Source organism: Monodon monoceros, unplaced genomic scaffold (assembly GCF_005190385.1).
Source record: "Monodon monoceros isolate NGI ecotype Baffin Bay Population unplaced genomic scaffold, NGI_Narwhal_1 Super_Scaffold_13, whole genome shotgun sequence".
Taxonomy (NCBI): Eukaryota; Metazoa; Chordata; class Mammalia; order Artiodactyla; family Monodontidae; genus Monodon; species Monodon monoceros.
The window spans coordinates 53,624,536-53,646,290 of NW_021703769.1; the positions used below are offsets into that span (position 1 = coordinate 53,624,536).

Genomic DNA, 21,755 nt, shown 5'->3' on the forward strand with positions numbered 1-21,755 from the left:
GTTCTCAGTGGTGTAAATAAAGGAGTTATCTGAGCAAATATATCACACCATGTACTAAGGGTTTTTTTCCTTACCTTTTGTTTTGGTTTCGGTTTTTGGGTCTCTTTTCCCCCCTTCTCCACGACAGGCTGGTTTATGCAGTGGTTAGGGTTGTGTATTGTTGACACGTTAATCATGATGATAGAAATGCAGAGCTACTTTTCATGGAGAAACAGATTCAAAATAAAAGGTGACTAATGAACAAAAGTGTCATGCATTCCCAATGACGTGCTTCGTACCCCAGCTCTGTAAATCTGTTTGTATCTCAGCCTCTTGTGAGCTTTCTGATTCCTATATCCTTTCTCCATTTTACATCAATGGTTCGTTAATCCACCACCACCACCACCCCCAACCTACCAGGTGTCTTGGAAGGAGGCCCATTCGAATCATGGGAGGATCTTTCTCGTGGTGCCATATGTCTGATGGGACTCCAAAGGCTGGGGAGAAGTGGTTGCCGTTCAGGGGGAGAGACTGCTACTTAGAATCACTATGTCTGAGAGGCCTCCCTTTGTAAGCCCTTTGCTTATACCTGCACAATCTCTCTCTCCAATGACAAAGATCAACAGAATTAGTGAGAAGATGGAAAGTAACCAATGTGGATTGGTGGGGCGGGCATGGTCCATTGTGCTGAAGCTGCTTCTGCGAGTGAGAGCTGATCGTGGCATCCTGGCCCATCTAAGCTCCTCTCTTGTAAAAGCATATCACCGTCTCTGTGACATCACCCACCCACCTGCCCCCCGCCCAGGTCCTGAGCCATCACCAGCAGGCGATGATGTTTGCTTGGAATGGGGAACATTCTCTCTGAGAGCAAATACAGCATAATTGCCATTCAGATCAGGGTTGAAGTTCTAATTTCTCCATGGGAACTTGCACAAGTTCTTAAGCTCTCTGAGTATCACACTTCATCTGAAAATTAGAAATAATGATACCCACAGCATAGGGATGTCGTGGGAATGCAGTGGAATGCGGCGTGCAGATTGCTCATCACGGTGCATGGCTCAGAGGGAGCGTTGGATACTGCTTCTTCTCCTCCTCTTTCCTATTATTATTATTACTATTCTCCTGTTATTATTATTGTCTTGATATACATTCACATACGTATGTCTCTATTTGTCTCAAATCGATATTTACTGAGTTTCTTTAAGTTACAGTATCTTACATCACTTTACTTCTTTAAGAGCATCTTCAGCTTGGGAGGAGGACTTGGGTATGATTACAGTAGGTACAGCTCTTCGAACACCCCGTGTAATTACACTCTAAACCCTTTCCCTGTGTTATCTCATTGAATCATTGAAAGAATCTGCAAAGAGTCATTGTCATTTCCACCTTATCCACGAGGGAACTGAGGCCCAGAAATGTAAAGTAATTTACTCAAGGTCACACAGCTAGGAAGTGCTGAAGCTGGGATTTATACCCAGGTGAGGAAGACTCTCAACGTCAAAACCCTTCCTTCATGCATACACTGGTCTCTTCAAATGTCATGGGTCCTCTAGTGACCCATCAGAAGCTGGATATGGGATCTGTGGGGAAATTGGGCTTAAGGAAACAGCTTTCAGTGATGTGATGAGTTAGTGAAGAACCCCTGGGTCTCAGATGGAGACCCTTGCAGTGCCAGAGGAGAACGTGATTTCATTCTAGAATTATTCACTCATTCATTCATCCATCCCACAGATAATTAACGAGCACCAGTTTTGGTCCAGACGCTGTGTTAGGTGCAGAGGAAGGTCCTCAGTAGGGGACAAAACCCTCCGTGTCTGAGTCCTCGTGGAGTATTCAGTGGAGCAGGAAAGGCAGTTGCTGATCAAATGGTTGTGTTTTGCTGTGTGAGTTATAAGTGACGATAAGGGAGCCGGTCCTAGATCTGCTGGAGAGACAGATGGAGGAGGCTTTGCCAAGGAAGCGATATTTGAGCTGAGAGTTGAAACCACACAGGGTAGAAACCACAAGGGCATGGTCTCCTTTCTCTCTGAGCCCTGCTCCTGGAGCCTGGCGAGTTTCAGGTGACGCTGAGCCCTCTCTCTAATCAGTTTTCATGCCTTTGAAGTAGCAGAGTTTTTTCTGTATCAAATTTCTGCAGACGTTCGTCCTCTCTGTCCATCTCGAGTCTTTTATGTGTGAGGTTCGGTGGTTTGTACATGGATGAGATCCTTTGGTCTCCTTGATACCAAGTAGGTACCAGGCCAGCTCCAGACACTGATGGATTTGGGTAAACTCAGTTCATGTGAACTCGTGAACATTTGCTGAGAAGCCTCATTCCTCTTGGTGGAATGAACTCACTGGCTGTTGGTGCTGTGATGGGAAGGAACATTTTTGTCTCCCAGACAATTCTGTGTGATGCCAATAATCAGCTTGCAGTCCCCATCCATTTCTGCTAGTCTTTTATCGTTCAACCTGAGTCTGTCTGCAGGAATTAAAAATCATTCCTGTCTCTGGTTTACTTTGCCCATCCTCCCCTCCAGGACCTCTAAGAAACCTCATGGCCCACAGTCCCCTTTAAAGGGTGGAAATGTGAAATTCTCTAGATTCACGGTAGGAAGCTGCTCCACGAAGCTGATGGTCACACTTTTTCTCCTCCTGCTAGAAATGAGCCTCAAGGCCCTGCCAAAAAAGCCATACTGGGCAATTTCTCTACTTTTACTTTTTATTTATTTATTTTTTGCGGTACGCGGGCCTCTCACTGTTGTGGCCTCTCCCGTTGTGGAGCACAGGCTCGGGACGCGCAGGCTCAGCGGCCATGGCTCACGGGCCCAGCCGCTCCGCGGCATGTGGGATCTTCCCAGACCGGGGCACGAACCCGTGTCCCCTGCATCAGCAGGTGGACTCTCAACCACTGCGCCACCAGGGAAGCCCAATTTCTCTACTTTTGAAAAACTGATAGGTATACCAAATATTGGTTAAAAGTATGAATTTTACAGCCACACAGAACTGGATTTGGATCGTGGCTTTGCTGATTCCTAGCGGTAAGACCTGGGGTAATTTCTTTCAGATTCTTAAGTGTCAAGTTCATCATCATAAAAAGGGAAATAATGGATGTTGTGCCCGGGAGGGGTGTTTTGTAAGTAAAATGCCTGGTAAGTGGTAAATGCTTAGTACTGGATAATGATCATAGCAGTATTACTATTTATTATTATTATTCATATCTTTACTTATTTAGATCTTTGTGAACGTGTATGTGAATCTGTGTAAGCTTCTATATCAAGGGTGGCAGTCTTTCTCCATAAAGGGCCAAGTAGTAAATATTTTGGGGTCTGTGAGTCAAAGAGTCTGTCACGACTAGTCAGTTCTCTTACAGCGTGAACACAGCCATGGATAGTACACAGATAAAGGAGCATGGTTGTATCCCAATAAAACTTTTTTACCAAAACAGGCTACGTGTTGGATGAGACCCACGGTCCATCTGGTCCACAGGGCAAGCTTCAGTGGCACAGTTGCCTGGTCTTGCACAGCCTGCCTGTGTGGTCCTGAATAGGTCTCGCCCTGATCACTCAGTCACCAAAACATGGGCCGTAAGCGACAGAAACCCACCCACCATAGGCTCGGCCAGAGGGGCACTTTCTCAGGAAGGCACCCCAGTGTCTCGTGCTCATCCTCAGTGTAGAACGTTCAGCGAGGCATCAGAAGTGAAGGCAGAGAGACACAAAGGTTATCTGGAACCCAGGTGGCGAGTGGAGAGCTCTGGGTGGGGCCCTCTGCTCCCCTCTGCATCGGCTCCGTTCTCCTTGCTTTCCAAGGGTGGACTTGCCCTGCTGTGCCGTCTCCTTGTCCCCCATCACTTCTCCCAAAAGGTGCCCTGGTCCTCAGTCTGTGTCACCATCCAAGGGCCCTGTCCATGAGCTGACAGCAGCATGTTGCCCTCATGTCCAGGTTGTAAAATCCTAAGATAAGGGTCCTAATGCCCATCCCAGAGTCAGGCCTTGCCCTCTTCCAAACATCTGTCCAGGGAGAAAGAAGGTGAGTGGGAGAGAGACGAGACACCCCCATTCCTGGGCAGGTGCCCTTCTTAGAAAAAGGGATGTGGGTGCAGAGATACAACAAAACATCCCCCTCTTCCTTACTCTTAAACAAACCTTTGCTCAATAACGCCTCTAAGTGACACTGTTTTGACTCCGCACCGTATTTCAACTGCCTATTCTGGGCCTGGCCACAGGGACGGCTCCTCTCTGCTTACCCAAGAAGAACCTGGTGATATTTCCCAGCTGAAAGCACATACCTCTTTCCCTCACTCTACACCCAGAAAGTTTTAATTTTATAGAGATTGAAATAATCAGGTCTCACGTGTATATTTCCTTTCACAGAGTTGCTTTCGCATGCTCTGAATGCAATGTCCTGTCTTATGTACTTGGTGGAAAAAAAATAATATAAATACACCTTGAAATTTCCCTAGAGTTCAGCTTCCCTGTTTCATACCGAGTCTAGCTAAAGTTTGGAGCAGAATAAAAAGCGCCTCGTTGCCTTACACCCCGTTATCTCTGGCAGGTTCAAATACAGTTTCTCCAAGAAGGCTGTGGTACCTTTGCTCTTTCTGGCCTTGATTCTGAGAGTCTGCGGATTTCTTTGGAGTACACACAGAAGCATCTTTCTGACAGACAGTGCAAATTAAAAGATCCTGTGCGGCCCAGGAACCTGGGACCCAAACGTGCCCCTTGGGTTTTCATTTATGGTTAGGCAGTGCAGATACAATTATTGCTGACAGGGAAGCAGAGGCTGGTGGCAGAGTGCATGTGACAGGAGGCTCATGCCAGCCCGTAATTGGGAGGATTATTTTTAATCAGAACATACCCTACAGCCCAAACATTAGAAATCTCCTGTAATGCCAAGACAGGAAATTAAACACACCAACAATGAGCCTCAAAGCGGGTTGGCGCATAGGGTGTAATATCGTTAGTCTCTCAAAGGTCCCTGGAGCTTTAGGGGGAAGTTTGCTTCCCTGGGGAGGGAGACCGGGAAGCATCTTCCCACGGAGCAGCCACCGATACTGTACTTGAGCCCTGACCGGACAGGGTGAGTGCAGCCAAATTAAATGCAGCAGGCAGACTAATTGATGCTTATTGCATTTAAACAGTATGACAAGTCAAATATAAGCCTTGGAGCAGCAGCTGCAATTGTATTTCATGAGTGAGGGAAGAGCCCCATTGGTTCTTTAGTTTGGGGATTCTTAAATGACACCTACTATGTGCCAGCAGCTGTGTTGGCCAGTGGTCTACCTGGGCTCTGCTGTCAGAGTCACCTGGATAATCTTACTTACTTGGCAAAATTTTGCAAAGCATGTTTCGACTTTGTTTATTGGAAGGACTGTTGTTGACCAAGTAGGCATCATTGTTGGGCGTCTGGCATGGTGAACATGTATTGACTAGCCATGCCAGGTAGTTATATTGTGTAATCCTCACACCAGCCCTCCAAGGAGCAGGGCATTATTATTCCCATTTGATAGGTAAGAAAACAGAGGCTCAGAGAGGTCAAGCAGCTTGCCCCAAATCACATTGCTAAATGAGTGGGAGAACTGATTTTGAACCCGAGTCTGTGTCCCAAATGGCTATAGTACCATCATTCATGAATAAGGTAAAGTATGGCCTGGGGCTGTAAAGTGCTGATGACCCAATGGAGAGGACAGATAAAGCCACTAATGTCTGCGAGCCACGAGTGCTCAGAGGTACCAGTGGAATTCTGAGAGCAGGGAGGTGGGAGCTCTTCGCTGTGCTTGGCAAGGGCACCCCAAGGATGTGAAGACTAGGTCCCTGTTCCCCAGGCAGACGAAAAGAGAACAGACTCCCAGGCAAGGGAACCAGCCAGGGCAAAGGCTGGTGAGGTTGGAGTGGGGTGAGGATTCCATTTTAGCTTAGAACTGTTGGCTGTTGGCTTTTGTTCTTGTTCAGCTCAGTCACTTAACATTCAACAAAGGCAGGAGGGGAAGAACAGGACCTTTGGCGGAATACTCAATACAGACCAGGCATCGGATGTGGGAGCGGGGTAAGATGCAAGAAGAGATGGTGCGGGACAATCAGCTCAAAGAGTGTCCCATGCCGGCCTTGCTGCATGGGTGCTCATGCCTGATTGCAGTGGGAGATGGTGCTTTAACCCACGGCACCCCTTAGAAAACAAACCGCAAGTCCACAGTAAAATGATGCATTGGTCTTGAGTCTGGAGCTCAGGTGCTGAGATCCTGCAGCGAATCCAGGGACACGGCAAATCATTTGCATGGCCGAGCACGGCTGGGCAGATAACTACTGCAGTGGCGGCCAGTGGTCAGCAGCCTCATGTCATGTGGCTGAGAGTCACTGGATTCCCTTGGGGAGGGTCACCGTCTGCACCCTAAGGAAGCTGCCATGCACCTCCCATTCTGGCCCACTTGCCTCCCATCCCAGGAGTGATTGGCACCTGCCCCTCCACGCTCCACCATTGCCAGATCGCACATTATTAAGCCCCTATGGTACCAGCTGCGTTCCTCTGTGCTGGTGCGGCTTCAGGGCCCCTTTAAGAACAGTTAAGCTCCAGACACCCGAATAAGGTCAGGGGCCGCTGAGAAGCTTGGAGAGAGCGCACGTGGTCATGATCACCGATGTGGTCAAGATACAGTGGGCGTATTTGAAGGCAGAGCTGCTGGAGAAGCCTCCCAGCTGGGGGAGATGCCACCCTTTGAGACACGTGACTCTTTTGTTGGCAAGTAACAGAGACCCACTCAAAATAGCTCGAAAAACGGGGACATCCATTACGCAGCCCAGAAGTGAGTCTCAGCCGTGAGAGTCGGGAGGTGCGGTCAGTACCAGGAGGGTCAGGCATCCTGAGCAGCTGGGTCATCCGTCAACGAGGCAGCCCCCACGCCCACCCGGAGCCCTCTGCCTCGGGGCCCCTGCACTCTTGCCTCTTTGCCTCTCTGCTCTGTTCTTCCTGCTCCAGAGCGTGGCTGCTTCCCTTCTTGCTGAGTACGTGGCAGGGAACAGTGACCCCACAATAAGCGAGTTCTCAGTTCTGGGAGCCGGCGGAAACTTCGCAGCGCTGTGCAAATTCCCGGAAGAAAACTGAACTTGGATCAGGTGACATCTCATCCCTACTCAACACAGCCCTAGGGAACCAAGGGTCAGGTACCTCAGACCTGATTTCTGGACTGAGCTAGGGGGAGATGAGGTGGGGGAGGGAAATAGCTCTTAGAGAAGCTGGTAGTCACCGGAAGTGTGTCTAAAGTTAGCCACAGGGTGAGAAAGCCTGCCTGCCTCCCTCCCTCCCTCCCTCTCTTCTCTCCCCTCTCCCTCACTCACTTTCATCCTTCCTTCAGCAAGTACTATCACATGCCTTCCATATCCACTGCAGTGTGGTCAGAGGTAGAGTTAAAACGGTGAGCAGACACACGTGGTCCCTGCCCTCATGGAGCCGGCATGCTGGTGACACAGGCAGACTTGAATTAGAGCATTTTCAGCTCATGGAGCCGGCATGCTGGTGACACAGGCAGACTTGAATTAGAGCATTTTCAGCTGACTGTGAAGAGACATCTGTGAGGTGCACTATGAAGGAAAGACAATGGGCTCGTGAGACCGTGTGGCCGAGGTTTCCCTGAGGAAGTAACGATGAGAGTTAATTGGGTGTTAAGAGCATCCCAGGTCAAAGACACAGCCTACAAAGCATCCCTGTGGCTGGTGGGGAGTAAGATGTGACCCAGAACTGGCAGGTCCCTGGGGCTGGTAACACAAGGGGTCTGGAGGGAGGGTGTGACTGCTCACTAACAAACAAGGCTGAGGCTGTGGCCAGGAGCACACCATGTGGGGCGTCAGCCTATGTCCCCCACCGGCGTGAGCTTTGTCCTCAACGGAATGGGCAGCCATCCACCTAGGGTTGAAACCATCAAGTAACGTGGGTGCATTCATAGCTTGGAAAGATTGCTCTGCCTGCTCCGTGGGGGGCTGAGAGGGGCAGGTGTGGAGACAGGAGATCTCAGCAGCTCATCACGGTCACCCGTGTGCAGGAATCCATGAAGCAGTGCGTTGCCGATTCTATGGAAGTAGAAACGTTGCAGTAGCCAGCCCTGTTGAGAGAGTCCGAGTTAGAAGCTTAAACTACGCACTGCCTGCCCAGGGGTCATCAACTTCAGCATCTTGGAAGTAATTGGTTCGCTGTCTGTGCATCCATTTGGATGGAGTGCCGAGGTGACTGCCGCTAGTGCGCGGAGTGCGCAGCTCTGCCTGACTTTGTTCCCACGTCCTTTCTGCTCCCTTCACTCACAGCTCTTTAGCTGGTGCATAGTCTCAGTGCCATGAAAATTCCATCCAATTTCACTGGGACCCAAGACTCTCCCTGGTCACAGATTGCCCTTTAGGTAGTTCGTGAGAGTAATTACAAACTCAGGACAATCTTAGTTTTGTTTTGTTTCATTTTAAGTGACATCGCTGCTTTGGAACTCTAGATCCTTAGATTTTCCTTGCTGTCTGGTGCCACTGCTAATGACCATTTCTGTTCTCACCTTGTAACAATAGTTCTCAGCCTTTGTTTTTATAAAACAATCCACCTAAAGGATTTGACAGATTCTTATTAGTGTAAAGGATGGGGGGGGTATAAAATTCATTTCAACTGCAGGTTGGATTAAAAACAGATCCAAAGGTGTGGGCATGAAGCTGACATGGATGTGAAATTAGTCTTATCACCTGCATGCCAAGTAGGGGAGCACCATAGAAGGCCATGATGCTCAGAGAAAACTTCTTTCTGGAGTAAAGCTCAGTGCCCTTCCTTGGTGCTGTAGCACTTTGGGTCAGCGAGCTTCCTAGGCTTTCCAGTGTGGTGAGCAGCTGCTAAGGGGCTGGGCGCTGTGCCAGGTGGCAAGGCTACTGGGTTGGATAGAACATTGTCCCTTGCCCTCCAGTAGTCCACAGCCTGGACAGGCCAATGCTGCAGTGGGCTAGAGAGAGTGTATGATTCTTGTTCAGATAGAGGAATGTGCAAAAGGCCATGGGACACCTGGAAAAAAATCAGTCCAGCTGGATGGGTCAATGAAAGTTACAGAGAGAAGTTTACATTTGGGTGGACCTTGAAGAATGAGTTCAAATTGGGCCAGGTGATGGGGAGCTCTGGAAGGAAGATGTGACCAAAGGGTTGGAGGTGTATAGTGCTACGTGTCTTTCAAAGTAGTTCAATTTAGCAGGATCTTCAATGTGAGTGAGTGTCTTAGGGGATGGAGGAAACAACTGGAGGGGAGGGGCAGGGGTTAAGAAGGTTGAACTTGATCGTAGGACCTATAATAAGTATATCTATGGGGCTTCCCTCGTGGCACAGTGGTTGAGAGTCTACCTGCCGATGCAGGGGACACGGGTCCATGCCCCAGTCCGGGAAGATCCCACATGCCGCGGAGCGGCTGGGCCCGTGAGCCATAGCCGCTGAGCCTGTGCTCCGCAACGGGAGAGGCCACAGCAGTGAGAGGCCCGCGTACCGCAAAAAAAAAAGAAAAAAAAAGTATATCTATGGATATATGATCAGTCTACCTAGGATCTACTACTACTGCTATTTCTATTATTAGGGCACAGATAATTCTCCAGCTGAGGCATACTATGAATTTATAGAAGATAACCATATAGTTTGACTATTCATTTCCTAACTGTCCTAACTCTTCTTTCCACTTCTTCTGGTTGCATTCTTCTCATCATTAAGATATCAACCCCACTGCCACTTCCTTGGCAAGGCCTCCCCCAGCATCCCTGACCAAGATCTGTCTCCCCAGTAGACTGTAGGCATCAGGAGGACAGTGTTAGGCATTAAAAAAGACTTAATAAATAATAATAAAAATTTAAATGGCATCGACTTTGTACCAGGCACAGTGCTAAGCACCTTACAAATATTAACTTTTTTAAAAAATAAATTTATTTATTTATTTGTTTTTTATTTTTGGCTGTGTTGGGTCTTTGTTGCTGTGCACAGGCTTTCTCTAGTTGCGGCGAGCAGGGGCTACTCTTTGTTGTGGTGCATGGGCATCTCACTGTTGTGGCCTCTCTTGTTGTGGAGCACGGGCTCTAGGCATGTGGGCCTCAGTAGTTGTGGCACGCGGACTCAGTAGCTGTGGCTCACGGGCTTTGGAGTGCAGGCTCAGTAGTTTTGACGCATGGGCTTAGTTGCTCCCATAGCATGTGGGATCTTCCCGGGCCAGGGATCGAACCCCTGTCCCCTGCATTGGCAGGTGGATTCTTAACCACTGCACCACCAGGGAAGCCCCCAACTGTTAACTTTTAATACTCACCTCTATCCATTGAGGTAGGTACTATGTTTATTCCCATTTTACTGAGACAAAGAAAGGTTAAGTGACTTATCTGTGGTCACAAAGCTAGTAGGTAGTGGAGATGTGGATGGATGGAAGGAAGGAAGGAAGGATGGATTGAATGAAGGAAAGAAGGATGGAAGGTGCTTGGATGGATGGATGTGTCACTGAATCAAACTTTGGTCCATTCTTCCTCTCACAGTAAAGCCAATCTACTGACACTAGGCTGTGGTGAAGGGAAGTACCGCATTCACTGTGGGCACCAGACAAGGAGGGCAGCTAATGCTCAAAAAACCCTAACTCCCCTTATGGATTTCAGGGAAGAGTTTTTAAGGGCAAGATGAGGGAGGGAAGTCGCAGGGTGTGTGATCAGCTTATGCACAGTTCTCTGATTGCTTGATGTTGGGGTAACAGGGTGGTGTCACAGGGGTTAACATTATCAATTCTCAGGCTCCAGCAGGTCTGGGGGTTACATACTCATGGTCATCATGTAGTTAACTTTGTCCATTTGTTGGGGGTTTTAGTACCTGTAAAACAACTCGGGAATGGGCATCAGATACTATTAGCTAGGTACTCCAGGGAGGAACTAAAGATTCTGTGACTGCCGTATGATTGATTTACTGTTTAAATTGTTTCTAGTTCTCCTGGCCCAACTCTACTTTTGTCCCAACATGTTTACAACCTTTCAAACATTAATTCTTAAGCCAAGCTTTTGTGACTCAGGGGAGACCTGGAAGATTAGAGCTTTTCTACAAACAAGAAGCAGGCAGAGGACATGGTGGGGGTCTATCCTGGGAAGGCCCCATAGGATCCTGCTTGGTTACAGATGGATAAGCACTGTTACCACCATCCTCAAGCTTCATAGCTGTCTATGCCCTCAGGCCTCTCCAGCCACTGGTCTCTCTCTTTCCAGTATTTTGGAACCTCTTGATGTTATCAGATATTCTAATTTATCAACACCAGTGCTAGTGAAGTTTAAAAAAAATGTGAAGTTTAAAAAAAAATCGTGCATCTTAAAAAGGGGAAGAGTATTTTTTAAACATGTATCTGCCAATCATGCTTATAATTGAGCTCTGAAACTTGTGAATTGCATTGAGTCTGGGTATAAGTTATAACCCTACTTTACAGGAGTATTGAAAGAGCACTGGATCAGGATTCTAGAACACCGAAAACCAGTCCCACCTCTGCTACTTAAGTTTCTTCCAGAGAGGAAGCAAGTCAGGGCCAACTCTCGTTGGTGCAAGGTGCCGTATACATCTTTCAGATTTATTAGTAAATCTTTTTTTTTTAATTAATTAATTTCTTTTTGGCTGCATTGGGTCTTCGTTGCTGTGTGCAGGCTTTCTGTAGTTGTGGCGAGCGGGGGCTACTCGTCGTTGTGGTGCACGGGCTTCTCACTGTGGTGGCTTCTCTTGTTGCGGAGCACGGGCTCTAGGCACGCGGGCTTCAGTAGTTGTGGCTCACAGGCTCTAGAGCGCAGGCTCAGTAGTTGTGGTGCACAGGCTTATTTGCTCCGCGGTGCGTGGGATCTTCCTGGACCAGGGCTTGAACCCGTGTTCCCTGCATTGGCAGGTGGATTTTTAACCACTGCACCACCAGCGAAGTCCCTCTATTAGTAAATCTTGATTTTTCTGGTTGAAGATGACCTTTCCCCCTACTCACTGAGTTATATGATATTATAATGGCCATTTGCAGCTCAGGTGATATTTGGTTTATTTAAATATTAATAAAAATGAATCTTCCTCCTTCTGATTGGGTGATAGTAGCCATGTTTATAAAATTTATTATTGATGGGACACCTTATATCACAATTTTATTCATTGCTAAATGAAGTCACTTGGAACCTTAGCTATCACAGGATTGAGCATTACAGAATCTTCGAGTTCTAGAATTGAAAGGAAATGTAGAGTTGGTTTCATTCTGCCTAACTCAATTCAGGAGATTCCGCAATAATATCTCTGAAAGATCAACCTCCCGTCTTTCCTTGAACACATCCTGTGACAGAGGGCTCACTGTGTAAGACAAGAGTATAGCAGAATGGTTCTAAACTTGGTGCCCAACTGCGCAGGTTCAAATCCAGGCTCCCCAAACAGTATGCATACTTTGCTCAACTTACTTGAGCTGTGCGAGTCTCAGTTTCCTGTTCTGAAGTGGAGAAAATAGTAACGCCTTCCTAATTGGAGTGTGAAAGCATGCTATGAAAATATATTTGACGATTTGCTGTTAATCATTTTTATCATCACCGCCATTGTCATTGTTAAATTTACCATATGATCAAGCACCTATTTTAGAGGTTAACCAGATATTACTATGACAAGAAAAGATACAGACCCAATTCAAGGATACATTCCTCAATACTAAAGTCTTCCCTTCTCTTACTCCCTAGGAAACTGCTCAAAGAACTCATGCAAGTGGAACTTACAGCTTCCTTGATCAGACTCAACATTCAGTAAGTGCTACCGCTTTTGGAAGGTCATTACAGAATTCCATCCATTGCTTTGATCCTGTTTGTGATGAAAAGCCTCTTCTGCAGGCCTGGGGTCCCCACAAACACTTTGCTGCTTGCCTGTGTCTTTCTTTTTTGCGCCACTGCGTTGGATTCAGAGATGAGAAGAGGCTTTGCTAGATAGAGCCCCGGAAAAGAACAGAGAAAATGTCTGAGAGTGTGGATGGGTTAAACCTACCATTACTGCCTGGTGGTTAAATTAAATGTGCTTTTGTTTTCTTTTTGTTCCCTAAATTTTTCTCATCAGTAGACATTGTCCCCCTCTCCCAGTCATAGGACCCTGCAAAGTCAAAAGAAATGGCAGCAATCAGAGGAGTTAGTGAGACCATATATTTCTGGAAGCATTTAAGAACAGTTCATTTTGCTCTTTCTGAGCCAGAATACATTACTCCTATATAGAAATTACTTCAAAAAAGAAATTCTGTACTTTAAGATGCTGGGGTACATTTTGGAAATTTCATTTGTTTTTAGCAAGTAAGCAGTTTCTGCCGTCTGCCTGTCTTATTGGACGCAAGGACTTTATTTTTGGTGAAGCTAGCAGTATTTTGTCCAATTTCTCCAACTCTTATTTTTTTCTGATACACCAGCATTCGGGGTAGTGGTGACACTGCATCTCCATAAAGTCTCTGCCATCAGCTCTCCTCTCCAGGAGTTCTGCTGGCGAGCAACTTGTTTGGGGAAGAAATCTGTAATAATGTAACCATAAATATCAAAATTTAAAAAGACTAACTTAAGGAAATATTTAGTTTTTTCCAAGATGTAGCTTCCTTCATAGGTTTCAGAATTTCTTAACATATTCTACTTCTGAGAGTGGAGGTGACTAATTTGACACATCAAATATCATAAAGGGGCAGGTAGAATTGGAGGCTGTGGGACTCCAGGCCTGGGAGAGGCTGATCAAAGGGAGTTCTTTCACCCTCACTGGTATTTCAAGACTCCCCTTATTGCTATGGCATTTGCATATGCGAATGAAGCTGGGGAGGAGGAGACGGAAAGAAATAAAAAGATGGTGTATTCGCCGGCTCGGCACATCAGAATGATTTCCTGTAACCCTGATCAGCTAAAGCTTGTATCACACAGGAGATTAGACCCACAGCTTTTGTTCCCAATAAGAAAGGAAACTTCATGTCTAATTCCCTACATGCCACATCTATCCGTTAATGCCTTTGAATTTCAGGCTACAGCATTTCTTGAAAACTGGGGGATTTTGTAAGCGAAACAAGGAGGGGGCTGTTTGGCATGCAGTCTGTTCAGATCTATTTGGTGTGAAGTTAAATATGCATGTTGCTTTAGCTGTTCCTGTTTCAAGTAGTTTCCTTCTCCTGGATGCCTCGGTGGTGCTGGAGCAGACGGGGGAGGGGTAGAGGGAGGAAGGTCTTGAGGATGGGTTTTCTGATGATCTATGATCCTCCCACCTTTCTCTTTACCTTCTGGACGTGATACAAGTTACTGCTCTCGGGAAGAAACCCATGTGCCTTTCCTGGATTGGAGCTGATGTTTCTAACCTAGGGGAGGCTCTAGTCCCTGAGATAATTAGTACAGTGTTGTAAGGAACTCATGTTAATTTGTCTTTGGATATGGTATTTCCATATCTAGAACTGCAGTTGGAAGAGAAAAGACATTAATTTGCTGCTCCAAACCAGTGTGCAGATATCTGATAATTTTTTGAAAAATTAAAAAGGAAGAAATGGAACACCTCCTCACTGGGGATATTTAGAGCTGTTGCCCAGTTTCTGTGCCTAATAGATTCCCATGCTTTCCTCGTGGTCATAGCTTCTCTAGCACAGAGAAGCAACTCCCAGGGCCAACAAGTCACTTCTCCTAGAACGTAGATGGAGTTCTGGGAGGTTGCTTGGTTACCAGGAAAGCAGATGATCTGACATCTGCGCTGGGCTACGTGCCTGGTCCTTGTGTCCTCTTCACCAGTCACATGTGTGGTACCTCGTGGGGGTCAGGAAACTGCTCCAGCCCCTCATGGGATTTGATGGGGAGCAATGACTTTGCAGTTGGAATTTGCTCAGATCTAACGCTGTACCTGGACTGATGTTGTGGCTAAAATCTTCTCTTGCTCTGAGACAGGGTTTGATGTCTCTGTTGGCTTCAGAAAATCAATGTCCATTTCCTGCTTCGAAAGTTTAGCTATCGTGTGTTGTTTATTTTTTGTTTCCAGCATGTTCCATCTGTAGTGGAGCCCTTTGGACACAGATTGGCCAATGTACGTGACGCAGAGAGTTAGCTCACATGACCCTACGTCTATGTAGGCTTCTAGCTCCCCACATCCCTTTATGACCTGTGTCTAGAAGGAAAGCTGCAGGAGGCTGGTGGTAGTAGGGTCATTTGTTGGACTTCAGCCTCAGAGTAATTTCCTACAACATCGTTTGTTTTTGTTTTGTTTTGTTTTTGTTTGTTTGTTTTATTCAGCTGCGTTGGGTCTTAGTTGCGGCACGGGGGATTTTCATTGAGGCACGCGGGCTTCTCTCTGGTTGTGGCGTGCAGGCTCTAGAGCGCACAGCCTCAGTCGTTGTGGCGTGCAGGCTTAGTTGCCCTGCGGTATGTGGGATCTTAGTTCCCTGACCAGGGATCGAACCCACATCCCATGCATTGGAAGGTGGATTCTTAACCACTGGATCTCCAGGGAAGTCCCAAACAACTTTTAAGTTTAACTTGCAGTGGAAGCCTTCCTTTGACCTCTGTCTCCTGTCAGATTACACTTTCATGGCGTGCTATGTCAAAATTATAATTAGTTCCTTAACTGAGCAAAAATTAATCTAATGTTTGTCTTTTTCTTTAGTCCAGTGCCATCCAATAGAATTTTCTGTGATGTTGAGAATATTCTTTATCTGTGCTGTGCAGTACGTTTACCACTAGCCAGATATGGCCATCAAACATGTGGCTTCTGCAACTGAGGAACTAAGTTTGTGATCTTACTTATTTTTAATTAATTTAAGTGTAAACAGCATCATGTGGTAGTAACAGCCTACCATGTTGGATGGAGCATCTCTAGATCATAGGCCCTCTGAATACAGGGGCCAGCCATGTTGGATGGAGCCTCTCTAGATCATAGGCCCTCTGAATACAGGGGCCAGGTCTAAATTGTCCATTCTCGCACCCAGGCTGGTAATAATCAGCTGTTATAGCTTAGTGTGGACATGGGTTGGTAAACTCCTTCGTCCCAGATCCCTAAGCATCTTTCACACCCTGCAATTCCATATGCCTTATCCCCCCACATGGACCCTTGATCCAGAACTGAAGGGTTAATGACCCTCCTGCACCATCCTCCAGCATGCATCCATTCTAACTTGTTGGTGCCTGACTTATGCTGGTTGTTAAATAATATATAAGCTCTGACTATGTCCATTATGTCTACTGTAGTAACGGCCATAACAGACAATCAGTACTTGTTGGATATAGTGATGGGTGAGCACGTGGAGAGATATGGGAGGATGAACAGATAAATGAATTCATCTCACCTTCTGAGGGAGCATTATGTAAGTGGGAGAAACAGAACTGACATTAGAACTGGGTCACCCTAATGGCTATTTTTTGTTCTCTACTTACCACTCAATGTTCTTCTTCAAAGCTTCTACCTCTGCTTTGTCAACTGCTAGACCTAGAACAACTGGCTCCGGATCTGCCCCTGAATTCCAGTGCCATGCGCAGCACAGATGGCTGTCATTTCTGACTCCAAAAGCCCGACCCTACAGTCAGACCAAACCGCACTCGCCCACCCAAGGACACCGTTCTCTCCCCAGGTACCCCAGTCCCAGGCTTCAGTCACCACTGACTTTGTCTTCTTCATCCGCCACCAAGAGAGGGATGAGTCTTTGATCTGGGCCTTCTAAAAGCCTCACTTCCACCCCCTCTGTTGGCATTCCACTCCACAAACCCCTTCTTTACATGGGTGTAAACTCTTCCTAAGTGGTCCTCATGTTACCTTCCCCTGGATTCCATCCTATATATTGAAGGACTAACATTCCTGAAGCGTGAATATCGTCTAGTTACTGTTTCAATAAGCTAGTCCCTACCTAACACTTTAGGGATCTCTCCGAGGATCTCTAAAGACCTTCTGTTCCAGTTGGGCAAGTTGATCTCTTGGCTTCTAAATGTGTTTATTTCCCAGCTCCAAGCATTTGCTATCCTTGGTCTCTCACCTGTGCTCTTAGTATAGAGATGTCTATACTTCTGTATACATTTCTGTTAAGACCCTCCTGGTGAAGGAAATTTTCCCTGTGTGCTTGAGTTCCTTGATTCCCCTTTGTAGATAAAGAAAATATGAAGTCTCTTTTCTGTGTAGAAGAATGACCCCCATGATAATATTTTTAGAATCTGGAGCTCAGCGGAGCAGACAAGAGTAGAACAGTGCAAGGGTGAATAGGAAGAGAAAGAGCAATGATTGTCACCCAAGGAGGTGGAATTCTCTCGAGTTAGAGAACTCAACAGCTTGGCTGGAAATGGGAGAGGTCATGCATCATTTGGAATTCAAGAGGGAGGGGAAGCAAGAGCAGGAACAACATAAGAGCATTAAGTTAATTGATGGCCAGGCCTAGGGTGGGTTTCATGCCAGTTGATTTGGAGTCCCATGGTCTAGAGGGCACAGAAAAAGATGCTTACTGACCTTCTCATTTGCTTTGTCATTTGACCAACCACCAGCTACCACCAGACACCCTTTTTCACACATTCCGTATGTGTCTCTTGTCCTTCTTAAGCTGCTGCAAAGCAGAGCTCTGATAAATTCTTCCTTCTCTCCCTATCTCCCCTCTGCCAGATTGGGAGTAGGAACTCAGCAATATTTTTGATTTAATGAGTGTATGCAAATGGGAGGCAATAGAGGAGAGTATAGGCAGAGAAACAGAAGAAGAAAAACATCTCCGTCTGCTCCCTTATTGTTGGAACAGGGGAAGGTAAGAAAGAATGAAAGTTATAAGGAAGATTTGTGTGATAGTAGGATTTCAGGACCATGGATAGAGAAGAGAGAAGGCTGAAGTGGCACCCGCGGCCTGCCCTGTGATTCTCCATCATTTCACCTAGTTTGAATCTGCCATGGCACTTATCATGACTCCAATTATCCGATTTATTACTGTGTATTATCTTGTCTCCTCCATTGGGCTGGAGGATCTAGAAGGCATGGTGTGTGTCTGTCTCACTTACTGCTCTATCTCTAACACCTCCCAAATGAGAAGCACATATCTATTTTGAATGAAGGATTAATGCTGTGAAAGATGATCACCCTATTTGTACTTTTAACCATTCTGTCATCCGTAATCCCCCACAGTCCACCTCCACCTCACGTCCCGATCTAGACCAATCTTTGAAAAATCAAGAGAGCCAGGCTCGTGTCCTGGCATTATTAATTGGCTGTGTGATTTTTTTTTTAAGACTTTTTTTTTTGATGTGGACCATTTTTAAAGTCTTTATTGAATTTGTTACAATATTGCTTCTGCTTTATGTTTTGGTTTTTTGGCTGCGAGGTAAGTGGGATCTTAGCTCCCTGACCAGGGGTTGAACCTGCACCGCCTGCATTGGAAGGCGAAGTCTTAACCACTGGACCACCAGGGAAGTCCCCGACCCTGTGATTCTTAACAACGCATTTGACCAAATTTAAATTTCCTCATTAAAATAATACTGATACTAATAATAATGAATTGAACTCAAATAGTCTGTAACTAAGGCCTGTTCTAACTTGGAATTCAGTGAAGAAACAAGAAAGATAAAACTAGGCCACAGAAGAGAAGGCTAAAGGGGAGTGTCGTTATCTCAGCAAGACAGAGATTGATGAGTTATGACCAGCAGTGGTCCTTCCCTGCCCCCACCTGCGGGCAGAAATGAGCCCCTTGTCTCCTGGACAAGAAAATGCACCAGGTAGGTTTGAGACTAATGCAGTACTGATATTCTGCTTTCTCTTTACTGCCTTAATAGGTTGATATAGTTTGGTCCACGCTCACAGGTTGCATTAGAGAATTAGGGGAAATAGAAGCAGGTTTTGCCTGCAACCTCTTATACTGGCTTGAACACCTAAGAGGCGGAATCTTTGTATTCATCCTGATTATTCATCGGTTCCCAGCTGACTGACCCAAGGAAAACAGTGACTTGGGATTTCTGCTAAATCCCTTCACTTAAGCTGAAGATTAGATCTACTTGCTGTTTCTATTCAACATTGTAATGTGAGGTTTTTTTATGTAAGACGTTGGTGAACCTGTAGTAATGGTTGGAAATTGCAAAGGACAAACAAAAAGTTTGGTAAAATGGCTGGTTAATAAATTATGGAAACAAGGAATTTGTTTTCTCCAAATGGAGGAGGCTACCGATTTCTTCAACTTTTGAGAAGCTCCAAAACAGAAAGATAAACTTTCTCCAAGTGCTGATAGCCAGAATATTTTTTTAAACATGTGGCTAGTTTCTTTTGAATTCAGGTAATTATTCCCACAAATGAGGATTCTTGCCTCAGAAAGTACCAATCCCAACTCTGGCCTGGCATACAGTCAGCACTAAATAAATGGCAACAGTGATTACCATTGCTGTTATTCAGAGCAATTACATATCTGAGAAGTTATCTCTTCTCCCACTGACTGACGTGTGTGCATGCGTGTATGTGTACATTGGCAGGTTCTTTAATTCACTGGACCTCAGTCCCCGTATTTAAGAAGGATATATCATCTTGAAAAACTGTATCGTGGTACATTGCAGTTCAGAGTGCTAAGACAGTGACATATAAGTGAACATTCTTACCCTGCTAATGTCATTATGCACTCATTCCTTGACAAATAACTGAAAAAAATTGGCTTCTTGCTGGGTGCTAGGGATATTACAGTGAACGGACAGACACAGGGCCCTGAATTCATGATAAAATTTTAAGATAAAATTTAAGTAAATAAAACAATCCAAGTTATATTAACTATCCTGGAGCAGCCAATCACAGAGAAGAATAGATGTTGGACTCAGAATGCAAGGGAATGATTAGATCCGTCTCAGATGTGGGAGGCGCCAAGAGTTAGCCCTGTTAGAGGTTAATTCTTCTCTTCCATCTTCCCTGGCCAGGTTTGTTTGTTGTTGTTGTTTGTTTTTTCCTTTTGGAGCTGGCTGGCGTTCCTCCTGGGCCTTCCTTACCCTTCCCCAAAGTATCAGTATGATGCCCCTGCAGGGTGCTTGCTCCCCCAGAAGTGACCACTGACACTGCACAGGGCTGGGCTCTCCCGACCAATAAACCATAAACCTCTGTCTGCAGAATCAATGCCCATTTACAGCTGCTAAAGCATTAATAACAGAAACGTCCCTGGCCATGACCTACCTGAGTCATTACACACTAATCGTCGGAGGCAATTTCAAGCAGATTGACTAGTGATCGGTGGCCTCCCCAGTGTCCAGGCAGGAGGACACATGGCTGCCTTCACAGCGCCTGAGCAGATGGCCGAGAGCGTTGATCGCTCACCACAGCTGGTGCGGCTCTGGCTCCAGGAAGGGGAATCTCCACGTCTTGCATGCGAAGCTGGGCTCTCTCACCCAGGGGCTCTGTTCCAAGTGCCCGCCTTCCGTTTCAGAACAGAATCCAAGCTCTCCCTGACCTTCTTTGTGCCCATTTGAAACTTATCACCCAAATAACTCTCTAAAGATGGCGAGGAAACAAGGTTTACCTGCCCCTCAATCTTTCTTATCTGCACCACTGCCACGAACCACAGCAGTGAATTCCTTCCCCACTTTTCTGTGTCATGCCTGTCCAGATACGTGGTCCAGTGCCATGGCCATCATGGGCTTGTGAATTGGTGTTATGATATCTTCATTTAAGTTTTAGCTTGAGCATTTGTTTCCATGTTGCTCTATCACTTCCTACAATCGTAATTTTGAGGGTTACGCGATATATCAGCAGGATGATGCTTTATTATGGAATATCTGGAGGTTTCCGTTCTTTAACAACATTATTGCCAGAGCTAATTACTTAGGATCTATAGAGTTTTCTTCCTTAGGATAACTTCCTGGGGATGTACCCCTGAGGGGAATTACACAGTCAAAGGATAAGAGCATCTTTATGACTTTGGGTGCATATGGCTAATTTTTTTTTTTTTTTTTCCCGTAAATGGATGGTGTTAATTTACAACCAGCTCATTGTATTTTGGGCTTTCTACTCTTAGCTGCCTATGTTTTATTAGCCCATAAAGAGGATTCAGATTATATTTAAGAGGAGCTAGGCAGTGGAGTTGGAAATGTGAGTTAGATCAAATCTTTACCTTCAAGGAGCTCACAGAGTAGAGGGAGAAGCCAGATTAGGATGTAACCCACTAGTCTCTGACACGGCAATGCCCCAAGGAAAATGGAGCTTAGGAATCCGTGGATTCTGGCACAAGACATTATTTCTGAGACTAGCGTAATTCAAGAACTTCTCCCTTTGAGTAATCTGAGATGAATGTCATGTTATTTCTTGACAAGGGTTTAGAGATTCTGGAAATCGGGAGTCTGATGGTTCTCTAGTCCCATGTATCCTTGTTATATCCATAAATTCATTCATGAGAACTCTGTTACATGCACTGTGTTCTCAGTCTAATTTTATGGGCCATCCACTCCAGTACTCTCTGAAAATTCTCTGGGTAGAAGTTCATAAAAGTTGTGCATTGCTAGGCCAAATTGTGAGCCTTTTGGCTGTGTGTGCCTTGTAGACCCAGTGGGTTACATCTAAGTTCATTTCGATTCAAGTAAGGGAAGCAGCAGTCATGGTGGAAAAAGCACAGGTTTTAAGACAAATAAATGGGGATTCAAATCTTGGCTCTCTAATTATCAGTTATGCAAATTTGGGAAAAGTTACATAATCTTTGTCACCCCAGTGTCCTCTTCGATAACGGGGACAACAATAGTAACCCATAGGTTTCTTGCGAAGATTAAATAAAAATTCCTCTTGCCGGGGAGAGGGTGTCTGCTTGGGAAAAACCTTTGGGCTGGGGAGTGGGATGCTGAGAGCAGAATCCTGGCAGCCATCAGTTCAGCAAAAGATAGTAG

At 45.9% G+C, this 21,755-nt stretch overlaps 1 protein-coding gene across 4 annotated transcripts in view; it reads left to right on the forward strand.

The window, feature by feature from the left end:
* RBFOX1 (RNA binding fox-1 homolog 1) overlaps positions 1–21,755 on the forward strand; it is a 1,498,136-nt gene that overhangs the window by 256,788 nt on the left and 1,219,593 nt on the right. For 3 of the 4 annotated variants that reach the window (XM_029222049.1, XM_029222042.1, XM_029222050.1), the window contains exon 2: positions 12,654–12,716. The gene's annotated coding sequence lies outside the window, so the exon portion shown is untranslated. Of the gene's footprint in view, positions 1–12,653; positions 12,717–21,755 lie in introns of those variants that run through there. The other variant, XM_029222047.1, reaches the window with a different exon arrangement.